Source organism: Setaria italica, chromosome IV, assembly GCF_000263155.2.
Source record: "Setaria italica strain Yugu1 chromosome IV, Setaria_italica_v2.0, whole genome shotgun sequence".
NCBI lineage: Eukaryota > Viridiplantae > Streptophyta > Magnoliopsida > Poales > Poaceae > Setaria > Setaria italica.
Window position 1 is genome coordinate 19,419,160 of NC_028453.1, and position 17,820 is coordinate 19,436,979.

Consider the following 17,820-nt stretch of genomic DNA (forward strand, 5'->3'; position numbering starts at 1 on the left):
ATGATCATGATGATGAGCCAAGGACTCATGCTCGTTCGCACCTTCCACCACGGGGCTCTCGGACTTCACTGATTAAAAGGGTCCTCAAAAGTCTCTTCTCTATGTGCAAGACCATGACTCATGAAGTTAATGCGAACCGGCGGGACATTCTTGATCTCAAGGAAGCCATAGGTTTACCTATTGCCGAGCCCTATCATGAGCTACCTGAGTTCGATGATCCATTTGCGGAATGGGATGCCATGGATGAGGCTGATCTTGCTACTTCTGTTCCTTCACCTCCACCATGAGTTGGTGGAGCTACTCGTCCTCAACGCACCACACGCGCACCATCTCCGGATGAGGAAGAAGAAGGGGACAACGAGGAGGATAAGGATGAGGACTATGATGACGATGAGGAGTAGATCTCAGTGTTCTTCACTTCCTTTTTGGCGCTTGATGCCAAAGGGGGAGTGATTTGTGGGAGGAGGATGGATGTATCTTTCTTTGGTGTACGACTTCGTTTGTGAAAGACTATGTGAGCGTGAACCTTTGGTTGGGTGTAATCGTTCTTAGACATGTTTTTTTAAAAAAAAATTATCTAAGGTTTACTTGTGATAGTGTGACTTGTGATGATGATTGTTTGTGTTGTTGACAGAGATGTCCGGAGAAATCCGGACCCATCTCCGGAAACTTCCGGACTTCTGGAAATCTCCGGAGATTTTTCCGGAAATCTCCGGACCCTCTGTCATAAATTCTTTTTATTTATTTGTTGAAGTGCATGACTGTCATATGCATCACATATAGTTGTCACACACATTTGTTTACACCCCACTGTTGATACGATACATGTGCATCTCCTCAATTCACCTTTTTGTGCCAAATGACTCAAGTCATGTGATGAATTTCAAATTCTAGGCACACATAAGGGGGAGTTGCACATGATATTGCTTTTCAACTCTTTATTGATACATCCCTCCATATCTTGTACAACTTAAGCTTGTTTCCATCAATCACCAAAAGGAGGGAGATTGAAGAGTATCTTGGCCTCCTAAGTAGGTTTTGGTGATTTAATGACAAAAGCTTAAGTAACTAACAAAGTTTCAAGTGCATGAGCAGGTTCAAATTGATGTAGCACTTGTGATGGATCCCTCAAAAGGAAATGAAACGATGAGCGGCATGTTTAGCGATTTAAACTTTATTCTCGGTTTGAATTTGAGTATAGGAAAGCCGCACTATCAAGAGGGATGCGTAATCTCTAGTCTTGATGATGAAAAAGGTTCTCAAGATAACCTAACAAAACCTATTAGAGACACCATTTGCACCAGCACATCACTTGGGGATAATTAGAAGTGTTAACCAGAGACTTCAGGATTTTTGTGGAAGTTTTTCTGGAATATTCCAGATATGGAGAGTTTCCGGAGAGTCTCTGAAGGTCCGGAAGTTTTTCGGGAAAAGTCCGGAGGTCCGGATCTTTCCGGAAGTTTTTCCAGAAAATTCTAGAGCTTCCGGAAATCTCCGAAAAAAGTTCTAGAAATTTCTGGAATCTTTTTATAATGGATAGTTTAGGTGTGAAGGGGTATAAATACCCCTCACCCTCTTCCCTGCACCCTCTCTTGCCTCTCTACTATTCCTAGTTGCAGAAACACTCTAGAGCTCCTCTCTTTGCTCCCTTTGACTTTCTTGTGAGATTTGTTGGGGATTTGAGGAGAGATTGGTGAGTGAGCAAGGGATTGTGCTAGTGAGCTGCAACTCCATCTCTTGAGCACCTTCGTTCTTTGTCAAGCCGGCAATTCGTGTTTGTTACTCTTGGAGCTTCAAGCTCCAAGCCGGCTAGGCATTGCCCGAATGAGCATCCAAGCTTGTAGCTGCCCCGGGAAGTTTGTATTACCCCTACGATTGAGTAAGTAACTCTAGGTCGATCTTTGTGGTGACTAGAGGGAGGAAAGTGACTTGGTGATATAAGTCCACCCTTTGTGGGTCCTCAACGGAGACGTAGGCTTCGCGGTATGAAGCTGAACTCCGGAAATAAATTCTTGTGTCATTCTTGCTTATTGCTTTTAAGTTCATTCACATTCTTGCTTAGAACTCATTTCTAGGGTTTGCACCCGATCTACATTTCTAGTGTGCTTGGAGTTGTTCTATCTTACTTAATAGTCCTATAATAACCTGTTGCTTCACCTATATTCATTGATCTAATTTCCAGCATGTCTCGCTAGGGGGTGTAGTTTTTTTTCGGAGAAGTCTGGATTTCTCCGGAGATTTCTCCAAAAATTTCCGGATGTCCGGAAATTTCCAGAACAATCTCCGGAAATCTTCGGAACTTTTTAAACAAGTTTATTTTAAGTGTCAAATTTTCAGATTCGACTATTCACCCCTCCCCCTCTAGTCGACACTCTAGATCCTTTCACAAACTAACTCAAAATATGCACAGCATAGGAGATATCAGGACGAGTAACACCAAGATAAACAAGACTCCCAACAATTAACGATAAGGAGTGGGATCCTCAAGAGGCTCACCATCAGTGGCTCAAAGATGAACATTAAGTTCCATGGGAATCTCAACAGTACGATGATAAGTAAGAGAAGCACGATCAATAAGATTCTGAATATACTTTTCTTGAGACAGATAGAAGCCCTCAGATGTGGAAGAAACCTCAATCCCAAGAAAGAAACAAAGAGAACCAAGATCAGATGTAAAAACACTGCTCACTAAGATGGGCCTCGACAAAGTTGATATACTGAGGATCATCTCCAGTAATGATCATATCATCGACATAAAGAAGGAGAAGAGTCCGACCATGTGGTGAAGTATGGACAAAAAGCGCAGGATCATGAGTACTAGCAGAAAAACTAGCAGCAGTGACCACAGATGCAAAACGCTTAAACTAGGCACGAGGAGCCTGTTTGAGGCCATAAAGCGAGCAATGAAAACGACAAACCATACCCTCAGGAACAGAATACTCAGGCGATGGCTGCATATAGACCTCACGCAGCTCACCATTAAGAAAGGCATTCTTGACATCAAGTTGAGAGATGGACCACTCACGAATAGAGGCCACAGCAAGAAGAGTGTGAACAGTGGTCATGTGAGCAACAGGGCAAAAGTCTCATCATAGTCTCAACCATGCTCCTGCTGAAAACCATGAGCAACAAGACGAGCCTTATAGTGCTCAAGAGAAGCATCAGAGCGGGTCTTCACCTTATAAACCCACTTACATGTAATAGGGCGCACATGTGCAGCACGAGGAAAAAGATCCCACATGTGAGTGCGCTCAATAGCTGCAATCTCCTCAGCCATAGCATGCTGCCATTCTTGATGAGGAAGAGCATCACGATAAGATGCTGGCTCCAAAAGAACAGTAGCAGCATAAGAAGAAGAAGAATAATCAGGACGTCTACGAAGATGATGACTACGATGAAGAAACTACTCAGGAGATGAATCCTTTAAAAGAGAGGCCTCAATAGGAGAAGATGGCGTATCAGAAGAAGATGGCACATCAGAAGAAGTCCGAACACGACGAGTATAGACATGTGTCATTGGTGGCTTGACAAAAAAATCAGCAGCCACAGTAGGACACTCCAAACAAGTTGGCTCCGAAGAGAGCACATCAGCACGATGGACAGGCAAGAAGACTACAGGGGGAGCCACTGGAGGAGGTACCTCCCATGATAAAGGTCTGATAGCAATAGAAGATTCAGGTAATATCAAGAAGGATAATGGATCAACCAAAGATGCAGGGGAAACATCAGAAGAAGGATGAGGGGAAACATCAAAAGAAGGATGAGGATAGAAAGGACGAGATTCATCAAATACAACATCCTAAGAAATCCTCATCCTACGACCAACCGGATCCCAACAACGATATCCCTCATGCTCAGAACTATAGCCGAGAAAAACACACTCAGTAGCCTGAGCAGTCAACTTAATACGCTCACGTGGTGCAAGAAGCACATAGCACAATAGCCAAAGAGATGAAGACTGGAATAGTCAGGCGTCTTAGTTGTAAGACGCTCAAAAGGAATCTCACCATGAAGAGCGGAAGAAGGTTGAATGTTAGTCAAATAAGTGGCTGTAGACACAGCCTCAGCCCAAAAATGAGGCGGAACAAAAGAAGCGAGTATAAGAGCATGAGCAGTCTCAAGAAGATGATGATGCTTCCGCTCGGCCACACCATTCTGAGCATAGGCACTAGGACAAGAAAACTGAGCAAGAGTGCCTTGCTCAGAGAGAACCTAACTAAGAGCTATAGAAAGATACTCTCCTATAGAATCAGCATGAAAAACATGAATAGAGGTGTCAAAATGAGTGTGAATCATGGCAGTAAAAGTCTTGTAGATAGATAAGGTCTCACTACGATGTTTCATAAAATAAATCCATGTATGATGAGAAAAATCATCTATGAATATAATATAGTATCTATAGCCCCCTTTAGAGACAAAAGGAGCAGGACCCCAGACATCCGAATGAATAAGATCAAAAGGACGCTGTGACACAGACTCACTAGAATGATAGGGAAGCTGAATCTGCATGCCCAACCTACAACCCTGACACTGAGCTAAAGACTCATGACCTGAAACCAACCCTAAAAGATCACGATGAATCAAACTAGATAGATGAGAGCCACATAGATGACCCAAGCGATGATGCCACTGATCAAATGACTAGGTCGACGAAGCAGCCAAAGCGGAGCCAACTAGACTGACGGGCGTAGCGGAAGAAGACGAAGCCAGTCAAGCTCCCAAAGCCGCTGGGAATCACGACGACGAGGGCCAGTACCAACCAGCTGACCCGTGCGATGATCCTGAACATAACAAAAATCAGGATAAAAAATAACACGATAGTCATGATTAGTGAGCTGGCTAGCAGACATGAGCTGCATGGTTAGATCGGGAACATAAGAAACATCAGGGACATGAAAGGAGTCAGATAAGAGAGTACCATGTGCTACAACAGGAAGAGAAGAACCATCGGCTGTATGAACAGTGGGAGAACTAGATGGAGAACGTATGGAAGAAAGACAGGTGCAATAAGGAGTCATATGAAATGAAGCACCAGAATCAAGAATCCATGGGCAAATACCTGGAGTAGACGTGGAAGGTGGTCCCAGAGTGGAAGATTGAGAATCAGCAGCAGAACCTGTAGGTGCAAAAGGCTGAGTCACAGAACCCGCAGCTCCTGGTGGCATAGAGGAGACAAGGTGACTGAGCAACCTGATGATCTCCTATGTCTCAGAACTAGCAGAACTCCTCTGAGGACCTCCAAAACCAGAACCACCAGTACCACTAGTACCCTGTGAAGAACGACCACCTCGGCGAGACTGAGCCTGACAAGACTGAGCCTTCTTCTTCTTGTAACAATACACCTCCACATGGTTATCCTTGCCACACCAGTCACATTTAAGACCTCCACCCCCTCTACTCTCAGAAGAAGGCACCATAGGTGGAGGAACAGTAGGTCAAGTGGAGGAGCTGGCAGCCAAAACTGAAGAGTACAACAACAATCCAGCAGTAAGAAGGCGAGTCTCCTCATTACGAACAGCAGCAAGAGCCTCCATCAGAGAGACACAAGGATGTCGAGCAAGTAGTTGTGCACGAAGTGGCTTAAACTCATCCTGAAGACGCGTTAAGAAGTCATAAGTGCGGCGAAGCTCAAGGGCGTGCTGCTGACCCAGGCAGGACCAACAAGTGTTAGGTGACAACTAAGGACCAAGAGTGTCAATCTGGCGCCAAATAGCAGAATTCTGAGCATAGAAGTTACCAACCGTACCATCACCCTGTCGAACAAGCTGCTCCTGACGAATGGCTGCAAGAAAGGTAGACTGACTAGTGGGCTCATAGTGCTTATGAAGAAAGGCCCACATGAGATGTGCAAAATCAAGCTCCACAATATCAGCCGAAAACCGATCATCCATGCTAGCAACAAGAATAGAAGCAGCTCGAGCATCCTCATCAACCCATGTCATGTATGCAGTAAACTGAGACTCATACGATGCAAGACCATCATCATAATCAGCAAGCAGCTTCACCACGTCCGCATCATAAGCAACAAGCAACTGATCCTTCTCTTCAGCCATAGCCTTCTCTAGAATCACAGGCTTCTCAGGAATCACCGGGTATGTAGAAGCAGTGGGATGAGGTGGGCAAGGCAACTCGCTAATCAGAAACTCCCAAAGATGAAGACCACGCATATGAATCCCTAGACGAGGAACCCAATCTCGATAGTTGTGCCATTGAACAGCACCGGACAACATAACACTAGGACACCACCAGACGAAGTAGCCGAAGAAGGAGCCATAGCGACGGCGAGAGCGCAAGTAGAGCAGCAGCGCAAGCAGTTTTTTCTTTTCCTTTTTTTTATAGCTGCCTTATCCCTTCACATGAGGACCAGGCAACAAAGGCAACCAACCATAAGGGAGGCCTCCGTGTTCCAGCAGCACGCCCGCTCAGTAGCAGATCAAGCGGGCGGACAAACCGGCAGCGACAAGCGGGCGGCGGGGCTGGCGGTGACAAGCGGACAGCGACGAGCGGGCAGTGGGGCCGGCAGCGATGAGCAGACAATGGGGCCAGCAGCGATGAGCGGGGCTGGGCCGACAGCGACCAGCGGGCAATGAGGCCAGCGACGACGAGCGGGCGACGACAGAACAAGTTGATGACCGCAAAAACCGAATCGGCAGCAGCAAAATTGTTGCCAGGATTGAATTGACAAGGTAAAATCAATTCAATCGATGGAAAAGACAACAATGGTGGATGGATAGCACGCAAATGCAATGTGCTTTTGGAACAGGAATAGGAGATTGAAACGAAACCTAAACCTAAACCTAGTTTAGCTCTGATACCATGTTATTAATAGTACTTGTATACATAATAGGGGCACTAGGCCAAAATATATACAGTTACAGGAAGGGGAAAATATATAAAAAAAACCTCTAATCCAAAAAAAAAATACCAACAGTACATATACATCTAACAGCTTGGTGTTTGCTAAATTATCATATCATTCTTTGCATGTTAAACTTTGTATTGATAGTCTTGGTTTTGTGATTAGTTGCTGAATTCTTGTTAATGTGATGGTTTGATGATCCCAAGAACAAATAACATATTTCCGCATGATATGCTCAACAATCTGGAAGTCACTTTCTCTCGTTTCAGGAAAAAGTTTAAGAATAATATGATATTATAGATATAAAATAAATTTTCTGCAACATACACTCTTGACTCAATCCACTTCTGGGAATTTGGAATTTCAAGTGACATTTAAGCATAACCTCCATGGACATTATAGAAAACTTTGAGACAAAACTCCCCTATGTGGGGTTTGCTTTCTTTTTGTTCTTTGATCTTAAATGGTGTAAAAATTTGTTATCATTACTTGCTCAGCCATGTACAGTTCTGAAACACAGTTTCGTTCTTCTTATTTCTCGAACACCCAAGAGAACGGCGTGTCATTGCATTAAGAGGAAGAAATTCGTTACAATTTTTTTCATTCATGCCTTTTATGCAACAGAGAACGACCATATGTAGCACTATCCAATTCCATTCTTACATGTTGCATATATTATTTCGTTGCAAGTTGTAGTTAATTTTTTCTTAAGCATAATGCCAAGAAGCACTGTTGAAATAATGGGCCTAGCCCATAGTAATTTCAGAATTTCAAATAAATCTCAAAGGCCCATGTGGGCAAGAGGTGGAGTGGTGCAATTCTTTAGTCCCACATTGCTAGTGGAGGGGAGGGATGACCAACTTAAATATGGAAGTTGTCTCTACTCCTCCAAGCTATGTGTGTGGGGAGAGAAGGAGAGCTACACACGCGCGCGCTCGCTCGCCACGCCACGCCTCGCCTCGCCGGGCCGGGCGGGGCGAAAGGCGCGGGCGCGCGGCACCTGCATGAATGGTCCGCCGAAATCCGGCCCCTCGCCCTGCGGGGGCTCGGCTTCCTTTTGCCGTTTTATTTTTTGGTTACTTGGTCTTTAAGTTAGCGAGATATATGGAATCCTAACCGGTTTAGATCACGATCGCGACGTGAGAATCGTGGGCTCTCCTATATATGCGACCTACCGGCCTCTACCAAAAATAGATGTATTTGAGCTAGGGTTTTTGCCTCCTCTCTCTGCTGCGCCGCCACCGTAGTTTACTCCATCCCGATTGTCGGCGTGCACCGGCGATTGGGAGAGCAGGTCTCCGGAACCATCGTCTTCACCGATCGTGCACCGGGAGAGGGTGAATAAGGTTTTTGGGAAGCGCTCTGCGCGACTGCTCAATCGCTTCCTCCGCTTCGTCAAGTTCTTCATCGACTCCTTCACCACATCTCGTCTAACTCTTCGTCACTTGGGCGTCACTCGCCGTCACAAAAAACGTCAGGCTGCTGATCATTGTCGCCTGCTGTACCCGGTAGTCGTCCAGGAGCCGGTCTTCATCAAGAAAGAAACGTACGATCTCTTATCTCAAATTATGTCTTCCATACTAGCTATTATGATCTGTTGCAGTCTGATAGCGCTGGATAGTATGGTAGAATGTGTGATTCTATTTGCAATGATAGACTTGTCTAGATCTTGCGTAGACATGTCTAGTTTAATCTACTATCTGTTCATCGTATTCATGATTTATTTCTGGATTAAATTAAAACTAAAAGTTCTTATATATCCAACAATCCAAAAACCTTATTGTAGGCACTTTAGTCTTATGGCTGGATTTCTTGATGCACTGAGGCCAGCACCATTTGCTGGCGTGCACTTCAAGAGGTGGCAGGTGAAAGCCACACTGTGGCTTACTGCCATGAAGGTGTTCTGGGTGTCCAATGGCAAGCCGGAAGGGATTCTCTCTCCTAAAAAGGAGAAAGAATATTCGGAAGCCAACACAATCTTCTTGGGCGCTGTGATTGGTGCACTTACAGAACATCTGCAGGATGGGTACCTTCATCACACGGTTGCAAAGGAGTTGTGGGACGATCTGACTGCCAACTACGGTGGCTCAGATACTAGCACTGAACTGTACATCATTGAGCAGTATCATGACTACAAGATGGTTGATGGAAAATCTGTAGTCGCTCAGGCTCATGAATTATAGTGCATGGTGAAGGAACTCGATCTGCTAAAGATTGTCGTGTCCGACAAGTTTGTGGCTGGGGGCATTATTGCCAAGTTACCTCCATCCTGGAGGGATTTCGCCACTTCTCTCAAACACAAGAGGACATAAATTTCTGTTTCAGACTTGATTGCGTCTCTTGATGTTGAAGAGAAAGCTCGGGCTAAAGATGGACGATCTAAAGCTGTTGAGGGTCAGACCAGTGCCAATATGGTGCACCAATCACATCACAATGGCAATGGTGGCAAGGGCAAGGGCAAGAACAATAAGCCTAAGCAGTCCACTACCTTCAAGAAGAAGAAGAACAAGGAGAACGAGGGATGCTTCGTGTGCGGTTCTACTAACCATTGGGCAAAGAAGTGCCCAAACCGCAAAGGAAGAAAACCTCCACAGCAGAAGTCTGTGAGCATGGTGACCAGCGCTGGAGACGAAAATAGTGGGTATGGTAATTTACCTTCTGTTTTTCAGTGTTTCAGTCTACTAATACTTGGTGGCTTGATACTGGTGCTAATGTTCATGTGTGTGCTGATGCCTCCTTGTTTTCATCTTACCAGCTCGCTCGGGATTCCTCCATCCTAATGGGGAATGGGTCACATGCTTCTGTTCATGGTGTTGGTACGGTAGATCTGAAGTTTACTTTGGGAAAGATCGTGCAACTGAAGAACGTGCAGCATGTTCCTTCTATCAGGAAGAATCTACTTAGTGGCTCCCTTTTGTGTAGGGATGGTTTTAAGGTAGTGGTTGAGTCTAATAAAATTGTCGTGTTTAAGAGTGGACAATTTATTGGTAAAGGCTATGAGTGCGGAGGCTTGTTCCGCTTTTCCCTTTCAGATTATTGCAATAAGTCTGTGAACTATATTTGTGATGGTATTAATGAGAGTGATGCTAGTGTTTGGCATTCACGTTTATGTCATCTGAATTTTGGTTCTATGTCTCCACTTTCCAGCCTGTGTTTAATTTCGAATTTTTCCATTGTCAAAGGTTCTAAGTGCCATAGTTGTGTGCAATCTAAGCAACCTCGAAAACCTCACAAGGTAGCCGAGGAGAGACACTTGGCACCACTTCAACTAATTCATTCTGATATATGCAAGATGAATGGTGTGTTGACCAAAGGTGGAAAAAGATATTTCATGACTTTAATAGATGATGCGTCTAGATATTGCTATGTATATTTATTGAAAACGAAAGATGAGGCTCTTAACTACTTTAAAATCTATAAGGCTGAAGTTGAGAATCAACTTGAGAAAAAGATCAAGAGAATTAGGTCTGATCATGGTGGCGAGTATTTCTCTAATGATTTCAACTTGTTCTGTGAAGAACATGGTATTATACATGAGAGGACGCCTCCCTATTCGCCCCAATCAAACGGGGTTGCCGAAAGAAAGAATCGCACTTTGACTGACTTGGTGAACACCATGTTAGACACCAGTGGATTATCTAAGGCATGGTGGGGGGAGGCTGTATTGACTTCATGTCATGTCCTAAATAAAGTACCCATGAAGAATAAGGAGAAAACTCCCTATGAAGAATGGATTGGAAGAAAACCATCTCTTTCATACTTACGCACTTGGGGTTGCTTGGCCAAAGTTAGTGTGCCAATCAACAAGAAACGTAAGTTGGGACCTAAAACTGTGGATTGTGTCTTTTTGGGATATGCTCATCACAGCATAGCCTATAGATTTTTAGTGGTTAAATCAGAGGTGCCTGGTGTTCATGTTAATACCTTGATGGAGTCTCGTGATGTTACTTTCTTTGAGAATATATTTCCCATGAAACAATTGCATAGTATGTCTAGACTATCTTCTGATATGATTGTTGAGACAACTCTTGAACCTATTGTGCTTCCTGATCATGCTGAACAAACACTTGAGCCAGTTCATGAGGAGGTTAACAGTGAAGCTCCTAAGAGGAGCAAGAGACAAAGAACTGCAAAGTCCTTTGGTGATGATTTCACTATCTATCTCGTAGATCATACTCCTAAGACTATTTCAGAGGCATTTGCATCTCCAGATGCAGATGATTGGAAAGAAGCTATCCATAGTGAGATGGACTCTATTCTTTCTAATGGAACTTGGGAGGTTGTTGATCGAGCGTATGGTTGTAAACCTGTGGGTTGCAAGTGGGTGTCCAAAAAGAAGCTTAGGCCTGATGGTACTATTGATAAGTACAAGGCTTGACTTGTGACAAAGGGTTATACCCAGAAAGAAGGCGAAGATTTCTTCGACACTTACTCACCTGTTGCGAGATTGACCAGTATTCGAGTATTACTTTCCCTTGCTACCTCACATGGTCTTCTCGTCCATCAGATGGATGTTAAGACAGCTTTCCTTAATGGAGAGTTGGATGAGGAAATTTATATGAATCAGCCTGATGGGTTTGTAATAAAAGGTCAAGAGAACAAGGTGTGTAAATTGCTAAAATCTTTGTATGGCCTGAAACAAGCACCTAAGCAGTGGCATGAGAAATTTGATACTACACTCATATCAGCAGGCTTTTCTATCAATGAGTCTGATAGATGTGTGTACTACCACCATGGTGGGGGTGAGGGAGTTATATTGTGCTTGTATGTTGATGACATACTGATCTTTGGTACAAATCTTGACGTGATTAAAGAGGTCAAGTCATTTCTGTGCCAAAATTTCGACATGAAAGATCTGGGAGAGGCTGATGTAATTCTGAATATCAAGTTGATCAAAGGAGAGAATGGGATTACTCTCAGGCAATCTCAATATGTGGAAAATATCTTGAGCCGGTTTGGCTTCAAGGACAGTAAGCCTTCTCCCACACCTTATGATCCGAGCTTGATACTTCAGAAAAACAAGAGAATTGGTAGAGACCAATTAACAGGGCTGGTCCTAAGATTTGGGAGGCCCGGGACGAAAGTAAAATTTGGGGCCTTTTAATATAAACATTATACAAATATATATAAAATATTACCAATACATATGTAAATGTGTCTAAAAGCAATATTCATATCAAATTATTTATACATATTACCTTAAAAGTTTCTTCTAACATTCCTCGATGCAATGATAGAGTTTATGTCAATCCCATCCAACAATTTCTTCTCGATGCATAATGTTGCCAAACCATTTAACCTCTCCTGAGTCATTGTTGACCTCAAATAGTTCCTCAATAACTTCAACTTTGAAAAGCTTCTTTCAGCCGATGCGATAGTCACAGGCACAGTAAATAAGAGTCGGTAAGCAATGGAGACATTAGGATAACAATCCACATCTCTGACATGCTCAAAAATCTCCATAGCAGACATTACGTCATCTGGCAAAGTGAATTTCATAATCTTCAATTCAGAAATAAGATCATATACCTCAACATCAGATGAACCATCAAAAGAAAAGGTTTCTACAAATTTAATGCAACATTCTTCAAGTTCATTATCATTTAATGACTTCAAAGTGCTTGAGCTCATCAAAAATCCAAATATATATTTAAACACCATGAGTTCTTCAAATCTGTTCTTCAAAGAAGCGATTGCCATATCAACCAAAACAAAAAAATATTCAACTTCAAAAGCCTTCTCAGCTTCAAGAATTTCTTCTTGGCAATTACTTTCATCAAATTGTTTCTTCCTCGTAGCACGACGTTTTTCAGGAAATGATGCCTCCACACCCATGTCCGTTGCAATACCTTTGGCGATGATCAGACTAGAAGAAAACCCCTCATTTCTGTAATTCTCAAAGTATTGCATTATACCTTGTATTTGCTTCAAAGTAGAGTCAATGCACATGGCTGGTGATTGCAACTTCTTGCTCACTTTATTTACAGCAAATAAAATATCATGCCAGATAACTATACCAATTAGAAACTCAAAGCTGCCAAGTGCATCAAATAAATTTTTTGCATCACTTCTATCCTAAGGTTCAACGTCAAAATCATGATGTAACTCAGACAAAGCAGATCTTAACTCAGTAGCTTGATATCTTATTGTTGTAACACTTTTGATTCGACTCTCCCAACGAGTATTGGATAATGATTTCACAGTTAGGCTAGGAACATGTTTAAGCAAAACATTCCATCTTTTCGTAGAACCAGCAAATAACACATATATGCGTTGAACAATTCCAAAAAATGAAACAGCTTTCCCACTAGATTTTGCCATATCACAAAGAGTAAGATTTAGACTATGGCACGCACATGGCATATACAATGCTCTTGGATTGATATCAAGTAACCGTGTTTTTACCCCTTTGTATTTTCCTTTCATATTAGAACCATTGTCATATCCTTGACCCCTTATGTCACTAATATTTAGGTCAAAGGACTCCATAGATTCAAGCAATACATTAAAAAGCCCCATACCAGATGTGTCATCCACCTTCAAGAACCCCAAAAAGTACTCCTCAATTTTTATCTTGCCATCAGACAAATTAACACATCAAACTAATAAAGTCATTTATTCTTGATGACTGACATCAGGGGTACAATCTAGGATAATAGAGAAATACTTGGCCTCTTTAACAACCTTTATGATATCAGAAGCCAAAAGAGAGATCAACTCATTCTGAATTTTGTGACTAAGATAATGATAATGAATTTCTTTATTCTGAATACGTCTAAGGTGGTCCTGCATTACCAAGTTAAATTCTGCAATCATCTCAACACAAGCTAAGAAATTACCATTACTATCATTGTAAAGCTGCTCACTACTTCCTCTGAAAGCCAAATTGCGTTTACCAAGAAATTTCACAATGGCTATTATTCTTAACAAAACTTGCCTCAACCGTTCTTTCTCCTTTGTGATTTGCTGCTGCAATTCTTTGTCAATTGTTTCCTTTTCCTGCAGTATAGCTCTTAATTCATTCCAACTATTCATGTTACTAATATGCTCAACACTATTTTCATGTTCTTTAAGCTTCTCACTGATATGCTTCCAATTTCTTAACCCATCACCTGCTAAGGAACTAGGACTCTTGCTAGTGCTAGACTTGAAGATCTTACAGCAGAAACAAAAAACTTTGTCAACATGCTTTGAATAAACTAACCATTTTCTATCATGTACCTCTCCATTGCTTAATTTTCTAGAATAATGAGCATATGAAAAATGTCTTGAGGCAGCATCTAGAGGAAATTTGATATTTTCTTCTCTTATAGGCCCTTTCTCGACTAATATGTCTCTTGCTTTATTATCAAGATTATCCCAATTTCTTGGATCATAAATATCTGAAGTGTAAATTGGTTCCTCATCAACACTAGCAGACTGTGCATGTGCACCTGATGCATTTACTATGGTCTGAGAGTCACTTACATTGTTATCATCGACGTTGATGTTAACATTTTCTTCCTGATTCCCATTAGTTGGTTCATCCGCAACAACTATTGCCAACTCATCTGGGTTCGTCGAGGCGCCCGTATTACTCTTAAAGCCATGATAACTCTTGCAAAATTTATCCATAGCTCCTCTCTGTGATTCTATCAACTCATCCACACGTCTTTTCCTTTTCCTTTTCTCGCAGCCTGATTCATATTTTCTAGACGACATGATATCCCAATTCTCACAGTGCTGAAATTATTATAAATATACAATAGTTATAAATCAGTTGAGATTAAATAACTTGTGAATTAATAATTAATGATATGGAGAATTGGGGAATTGGTAATCGAGCAGTGTACCTGTGTGCTGACGCAGTCGAACTGGAACAACACGCGCACGACGGCATGAGTCACGACGAGGATCGCGCGTGCATGCGCTGGGAGCGCGGGCGCAGGCGCGCAGCACGCGTGCGGTGGCATCCCTGGCTGGCGCTACGGTAGTGCGGCGTGCCGTGTGCGGCGGCGGCGCTACGGTACCAGGAGGCTAGGACGCAATCTACTATCTGCCTAATTGCGTGCGATCTGCTGCGCACGGCGCACCTATGTGACCTATCGTCCGAACTCCAATTAGAACTCCAACTACTAATTGGTACGTAGCCTGCCACCTATTAGCTGCTAATTGCGTCGCCCTTTAGCTTTAGGCCAGCCCAAAGGCCAAAAGCACTTGAGTACCTCCTGCTACCTGACACCTGGGGTGGGGCCCCTGGGATTTGGGGGCCTAGGGCAGCCACCCCCCTGCCCCCCCCCAAGGCCGACCCTACCAATTAAGATACTCTCAGATTATTGGATCACTTATGTATTTAGCCAGTGCTACTAGGCCTGACATCTCATATGCTGTTTGCAAACTGAGCCGGTTTACCTCTAATCCGGGAGATGATCATTGGTGTGCGCTTGAGCAAGTCATGCGCTATTTAGTTGGTACTATGGATTACGGAATTCACTACTTCAGGTATCCTGCGGTACTGGAAGGCTATAGTGATTCAAATTGGATATCTGATGCTAATGAACTGTATGCCACAAGTGGATACGTCTTCACTCTTGGTGGTGGTGCTATTTCTTGGAGGTCATCCAAACAGACTATCTTAACGAGGTCTACCATGGAAGCAGAACTTGCAGCATTAGATACAGCCACAGTTGAGGCTGATTGGCTACGTGAACTCTTGATGGACTTGCCTATTGTCGAGAAACCTACGTCGGCAATACTTATGAATTCTGACAATCAAACGGTGATAGTCAAAGTGAACAATTCTAAGGACAATATGAAGTTATCAAGACACGTTAAGAGGCGTCTGAAATCTGTCAGGAAAATGAGAAACTCCGGGGTAATATCAGTGGATTACATCTCAACTGATAAGAACCTTGCAGATCAGTTCACAAAGGGGCTGTCACGTAATGTGATAGACAGTGCATCAAAGGAGATGGGTATGAGACCCATATGAGCTACACCATGGTGGTAACCCAACCTATGTGATCAGAGATCCTGTGAAGTAGGATCTGGGAAGAACAAGCCATTGGATAGCATGAGAGTATCCTACTAACCCACTCCAGAAATGATGCAACACTCTCAAACCACTGCATGGCAGGCTAGCTACTGCCTTAATATATTTTGTTGGCTTTAATTAGCAAAGATGTTGCCCTACAGAACATCTTAGAAAAATATACCTATATGAGCCCGACTGTTGTAAGGTCGCAGTCTGTGAGACTTGGGTGATCTCTATTAAGCTCATGAAGAGACCAGGGGGTACGACCTATATGCCCCACCCGCAGGGTAGGCTATAGGCAGCAAGGTACTAGTCCCGACTTTGAGTGAAATTTGTCTGCACAAAACTTGCAATTCAAGGCTTAGTCCATTGTTCAAGTTGTGGATGAATGTAGCTTGAAGCTCTAGGCGAGAATTCAACTTAACAGTCCTCGCTGAAACACTAGTATATAAACAGCAGTGAGAAACAGGCAAAATCTCTGATGGGCATTTGAGATTTGGTGGGGGATTGCTGAAATAATGGGCCTAGCCCATAGTAATTTCAGAATTTCAAATAAATCTCAAAGGCCCATGTGGGCAAGAGGTGGAGTGGTGCAAGTCTTTAGTCCCACATTGCTAGTGGAGGGGAGGGATGATCAACTTAAATATGGAAGTTGTCTCCACTCCTTCAAGCTATGTGTGTGGGGAGAGAAGGAGAGCTCCACACGCGTGCGCTCGCTCACCACGCCACGCCACGCCACGCCGGGCTGGGCGAAGGGCGTGGGCACGGGCGCGCGGCACCTGCGTGAATGGTCCGCCGAAATCCGGCCCCTTGCCTTGCGGGGGTGCGGCTTCCTTTTGCCGTTTTAGTTTTTGGTTACTTGGTCTTTAAGTCAGCGAGATATATGGAATCCTAACCGGTTTAGATTACGATCGTGACGTGAGAATCGTGGGCTCTCTTATATATGCGACCTACCGGCCTCTACCAAAAACAGATCTATTCGAGCTAGGGTTTTTGCCTCCTGTCGCTGCTGCGCCGCCACCGTAGTCTACTCCATCCCGATTGTCGGCGTGCACCGGCGATTGGGAGAGCAGGTCTCCGGAACCGTCGTCTTCAGCGATCCTGCACTGGGAGAGGGCGAATAAGGTTTTTGGGAAGCGCTCTGTGCGACTGCTTGATCGCTTCCTCCACTTCGTTAAGTTCTTCGTCGACTCCTTCACCACAGCTCGTCTATCTCTTCATCACTCGGGCGTCACTCGCCGTCGCGAATAACGTCAAGCTGCTGATCGTCGTCGCCTGCTGTACCCGGTAGTCGTCCAGGAGCCGGTCTTCATCAAGAAAGAAACGTACGATCTCTTATCTCAAATTATGTATTCCATACTAGCTATTATGATCTGTTGTAATCTGATAGCGCTGGATAGTATGGTAGAATGTGTGATTCTATTTGCAATGATAGACTTGTCTAGATCTTGTGTAGACATGTCTAGTTTAATCTGCTATCTGATCGTATTCATGATTTATTTCTAGATTAAATCTTTACCTAATATTAAAGCAAGTAACGCCTCTGCCATATTTTTCGTACGTCGTGGTATTTTTGCAGAAAAACCCCTGATGTTTTGTGTAATCAACCCGCAGTCCGAGTCTGGGTGTCGGATTGAAAAAGGAGGAAAGAGAGGGGTTTTAAATGGAAATTACGCCGCCGCCCCCCACGCCGCCGCCCCCCCTAACCCCACCCACCCCGCCTCGCCGGTGCGCGGCGCTGTCAACACCCCACCCACCCCGCCTCCCCGGTGAGCGGCGCGCGGGGTGGGAGTTTGACGGCGGTGGGACGGCGGTGAGGCGTCGCGACCTCCGCTCCCGTCTCCGCGTCCCTACTACCTCCCCTTCCGACGCCAGTACCGCACGCCGCCCCCCCATCCATCCCCCCGACCTCCGCTCCCGTCTCCTCGTCCCTACTACCTCCGCTTCC